The sequence below is a fragment of the Plectropomus leopardus genome, chromosome 15 (assembly GCF_026936395.1).
Source record: "Plectropomus leopardus strain MGB_pleo_1.0 chromosome 15, ASM2693639v1, whole genome shotgun sequence".
Lineage (NCBI taxonomy): Eukaryota > Metazoa > Chordata > Actinopteri > Perciformes > Serranidae > Plectropomus > Plectropomus leopardus.
In genome coordinates this window covers 384,152-390,151 of record NC_142190.1, presented here as the reverse complement: position 1 = coordinate 390,151, position 6,000 = coordinate 384,152, and positions in this window count along the sequence as shown.

Here is a 6,000-nt window from a genome sequence, read left to right as displayed (position 1 = left end):
AACTACCAATACATAACAAATAGTATTTATAACACATTACAATGATTAACACAAGGCCTATTACTAATAATATACAATTATTAACAGTATCAATAACACATGATCATTACATAAGGCCTTTTACTAATCCATTAAAATTATTAACATAATTGTTAATAAACGGAGTTATTAACATCATTGCTAATACATTACAACTATTAACATTATTACTACTTTGTTACAATTAGCATTATGATTAAGAAAAAAGTCATTACTGACATTAATGACATGAATTTCATTACTATTGTTAACATAAGACCCATCACTGATACAATAATTGATATGATCACAAACATAATTATTATAATAGGCTTTTACTAACACATTACAATTATTAACATTATTACTAATACATTTGATTTAAAATAACTACAAATGCATAATAATTACTGATATGAGGCCTATTATTGAAGTATTATTAATATGTTGTATTTAAAGTATTATTAATAAATAATAATTACTAATGCGATTATTAACAGTATTACTTAATAATTGACATTGTTATTACTAATATATAATAATTTCTGACATTAGACTTATTATTAAAGTATTATGAATATATTACAATTATTAACATACAGCCTTTTATTAAAATAATATAATTATATACAGTATTCCTACATCAGGGCTTTTACTAAAACATTACAGCTATTATCATTACTGATACATTATCATGATTAACATAATAACTAATACATTGCAATTATCATTATTATTACTAAAACATTATAATAATTTCCATTTTTACCAATACATTACAATTAACATTATTACTAAAACATAGCAATTATTATTTCTAAGGCATTACGTTTAACATTATAATTAATATGCATTAATTACTGACATTAGACCTAATTAAGGCATTATTCATGCTTTATTGTTGTCAATATAAGGGCCTTTTCTGATATAATACAATTATTAAATGTATGACTAACATGTAATTCCTACATCAAGCCTTTTACTAATATTATTATTTATATTATTACTAATACATTACAGTTATGGTCACTAATAATACTAATTACAATTATAACCCTAACCCTAACACATAGTTATCATATTAGGCTTACTACTAATATATTACATTAATAAACATTATTTCTAATACATTACAGTTATTAACATTATTAATGCATTATGATTATTAACATGAGGCCTGTTATTGAAAAAATACAATTATATGCAGTATGACCAACAAATAAATCCTACATCATGCCTTTTACTAAAACATTACAATGAATACCATAATAACTAAAACATTACAGACATGACTCGTTACTAATATATTATAATTACTGACATTATTAAAAGGAAACATTTTTAAGCTGGAGCCAGTGAACATTTGCCAGTTTTGCTTAATATAAAAAAAACTTTCAGTGATCAAGATAGATTGCCTTTGTTTTTTTTTAATTTCAGCCAATGTGGATTTTGTTTTTTTAGCATTTTCTGATTGGACAAGTTAATGGAGGCAGAATGTGAAACTTTCCAGTAATTAGTCTGGACCCTAATCTAATGACAACCTGTCAACACACACACACACACACACACACACACACACACACACACACACCCTCCCTCCCTCCATTCACGCGGTCCCTCCCTGTGAGCTGATGTTGTAAATGTCTTTATTTCTGAGAGCTGCCTGTAATTAGCTCACACACTAACAGATGAAAGCAGCCGCAGCGTTTCGGTCATCCTGCTTTAATCTGACTCTTTCTGTGTCGTAATAATCTCATCGTTTTGCCCGTCACGCGCGCGTCTCGGTGACACTTTAACAGCGCCGTTAACCCGCGGATCACTCTGTTCACAGGTCACAACCCTGAAGCCGCCGCACGCTGAAGATGCTAATTCCCTAAAAGAATGCAAACGAAGGCGGGGACGACGCTTCCTGGATCCCCGATTCCCGCCATTGTTTACCCAGACTGCACCTGTGAAGTGTGAGCCGGAGATGCTTCAGAGATGCGGCGTGAGTTTTGACACCAGGACAGTTTGAAGGAGACAAAAGAAACTTCACTGATACTTCAGGTTATAATTAACACTCTATATTAGAAACGCCTCTGAGGACAGTTAAACTTTTCAAATCTGACAAAACTGCTCTGATTTCTTTCAGTAACAGGAGACGAAGGCACGGCGGCGATTCAGAAGAGATGACCCTCCCAAACTTTACCCCAAAGATACACTGCATCACTATGAGAAAAATATAAAAATAAAGGAGGTTATTATTTAAATGTTATAAAATGTAATAACGTACTTATGAGGAATATTCAAAAACATTTAAGTTTAAAATTCACTCTCCTCAGATCAAGACAGCGAGTTATAATTAAATGTTTGAGTGTCAACGTCATATTTAAATACCTGTTTTCAGCTTCCTGGTGTGTCTTTTCTGACATATTGTATAAAACTAACATTATTAAACTGATCTGTAGACATAAAAAGAAAATTATTTTGGCCGCTGTGCTTCTGATTAGTGTATAAACCTAAATACACAATAGCAAGAACTGCCATGTTCGGATTTCACAGAGATACGAAGCTGCTTCAAGGAAACGATCCCACAACATCCACTAATGTTCCCTACAAGTTGCAAATATGCTTTTAAGAAAACATTTTAATCTAACTTTCAGAGAACGCTTTAAGGATGTTTATCATTTCAAATAATTAATGTTCCTGTGAGGTTAAATGTGACTAATGTTTGAGCTACGTCACTGAGGATGAGAACAAAGACAGAACGTTTCCAAAGCAACATTCAGAATCACGTTATTATTAACACGTACTGATGTTACAGGTGATTTCTTTTAATGAAAATGTGATGTCATGTGATATATTACCAACAGCAACAAAAAAAACAAACATTTTTTTTATGTTTATAGAGAATGTAACCGAAACTTAAAGAGAACATTTTGGAAACTAAAATAAAACTTCCCACTGAAAATGTTACTAAAACATTCAGTGGTTGCATTGTACCAAAGCTGGGTTGGTGTTTGAAAAAATCTATTACATAATGATGATAATAACAATAATAATAATAATAATGATAACAATAATAATAATAACAATAATAATAATAATAATGATAACAATAATAATAATAATAATAATAATAATAATAATAATAATAATAATAATTCCATTAAACTGTTAAACCGGCTCTGTTTTGATGGAAGTGAAGATGTATTTTAAGAGTGTAAATGGTCAAAAATGTCACCTGAGGCAGCAAAGTGCCACAAATGGCTAAAGTTCAAACTGAATAACTTCCATAAATAAAGGAATTCATTTACACTTATTCTGAATCTCGACAGCTGCACCATGTTTTTTTGTAATGTGGCAGTATTTAGTCCCTTTAAAGGTTAAGAAAATGTTTCAGTAATGTCGCTCTTAAACTGAAGTTCAGTTTGCAGTCAGACGGACTGAAATATTAATATCAAAGTGCAGATATGTGGGTCGCTGCTCGAGCAGTAAATCTTGTCTCTTTGCGTTTGACGAGTCCTGAAGGTTAATCATTTTTCAGCGCGGCGTACAGTTGGCGAGGTGTCGAGGTTCTCACGGCTTTACGGCGTCCGTGTGTGTGAACGTGTCCATAAACTCCGCAGGTAAACATCAGGACGCCGTCAGTAACCGGCTCGCCATTCAGAGTTTTTAATAAATGTTCGAGCGGTGGGAAAAGCAACACGCCGATGGACCGAGGTCAAAGGTCACACAGACTTTATCATCATAAATACACCTGCAATTGTCTTTTACTCCTAAAAATGCTGTCGGCCACTGAGAGAAATACTACGTTACTGACAATACGTGTCCGTCCCTGTCCCCCTCTGCTGTCCGTCCCTGTCCCCCTCTGTTGTCTGTCCCAGTCCCCCTCTTGTCCTCCTGAGGAGGAATAATCTGCGTCTTTATGGATTTATGGGACATTTATTGTTTTACACTGATGAGTATTTTGTTTTGTCCGCTGCAGTAAAATCACATAAAAGCCAATAATTCTCGTCTAAGACGAGTATTTGTGTTTTCAAGTGTTTGATAAACGTTATATTGACGTTATATCGAGAGCTTCTGTGCACCACAAATATCTGTACATTCGTGTGTTTTAACGCAATTTTCAACATTAAACTAGGGGTTGATGACAAAACTATTTTTAGTTTCAGAAATCGTTTAATTAACATAAAATACATCGTCATTTTATTTCATTTTAAAAACCTTTTTTCAGATTGAAAAAAATAACTCAATTAATAAATTAAGACGTCCAGAAATCAGGTCTTTCACTGATTTTCCTTTTCATCCAGAACATTCAAACGAATAATATATACCATAACAATATTTTAAAGAAAAATCTTTGCCAAAAAACAAAAGCATGCCAAAATATTTAAAATTACCATATTTTCAAGGAAAAAAATTAAAAACATTTTTTTCAGTGTAACAAGCCTCCTCAGATCAGCAGATTGCTCTCATGCTGCTTCTGTTTTGTGTTGCAGAGTCAAATGTCAAAAAAGATGAAATTGCCCATTATCTTTTCAAGAAAATAAAATGGCCAAACATTAAGAAAAAATCCAGATTTTTTAAATTGCCAATTTGTTATAAAAAAAATCCCAATGTTTGAAAGAAAATTGCTAAAAGAAATGTTTAAAGACAACATGCAAAAAAAAAAAATAAAATAATTAAAAAATAATTTAAAGAAAAGAAATGGGAAGGATAAAAAGGTTTTTTTGTTTATTAACGACAGAGTCCTCACAGGTTTGGAAGGCATGCTGTCTTTAAAAAATAGATTTAAAAAAGTCAGCAGCAAAATTAAAACAACATACAGCCATTTAAGGTTGTGTTCCTTTAACCTACACAAAAAACAAAAAGAAATAATCCCATAGGTTTCTCCTCATCGCTAAAAATTCAATTAAATTAAAATTGAAATGATTTGCCACACCATTTTTGTTTATGTATTTTATATGTTTATTGTACGGAGTTACTTTTTTGTAGATTTATGTTACATTACATTGACTTTTGCACCTGTTACAGTGCATTATACTGGAGAAATGTTCTTTTTTTCTTAATATATTGATGCATTCTCTTAACATACTCTATGGTCTATAATGTTGTATCATTTTTTTGCAAAGGCATTTCTTCATGTGGCTGTTCGAGGGTTAACTTCGACAAAAACAGTAAACTTCAACCATTTTTTCCATCAGTTTTACAGAAGCTGCTCAAAACTATGAATATTAATTTAAAAGAGTTTAATGAATCTGTATCATAACTGCTGATAATGCTGATAATAATAATAATAATAATAATAATAATAATAATAATAATAATAATAATAATAATAATAATAATAATAATAATGATGATAATAATAATAAAGTTATGGGTCGTTTTGCAGGATCAGTTTGAACAAAATCCGCTGCAGGCCGACACACAGAGCTGGACAAAAGACAAAATCTATAAGGTTTCCAACACAAATCAGATTTTACAAACTCTCCGAGGTCAATCAATTATTCACCAGCTGATAAAATCACCTGAATATGTGAGATATGAGGTGTGTTTGTTGAGGCTCTGGACCTGATCAGCTGCTGCCATCATGTGTTCAGCTCTGAGTGTTACCTGTGTGAGTGTTACCTGTGTGAATGTTACCTGTGTGAATGTTACCTGTGTGAGTGTTACCTGTGTGAGTGTTACCTGTGTGAATGTTACCTGTGTGAGTGTTACCTGTGTGAATGTTACCTGTGTGAGTGTTACCTGTGTGAGTGTTACCTGTGTGAATGTTACCTGTGTGAGTGTTACCTGTGTGAGTGTTACCTGTGTGAATGTTACCTGTGTGAGTGTTACCTGTGTGAGTGTTACCTGTGTGAGTGTTACCTGTGTGAGTGTTACCTGTGTGAATGTTACCTGTGTGAGTGTTACCTGTGTGAGTGTTACCTGTGTGAATGTTACCTGTGTGAGTGTTACCTGGGAGCAGTTTGTCCAGGAAGTGAATTCCAAGGATCT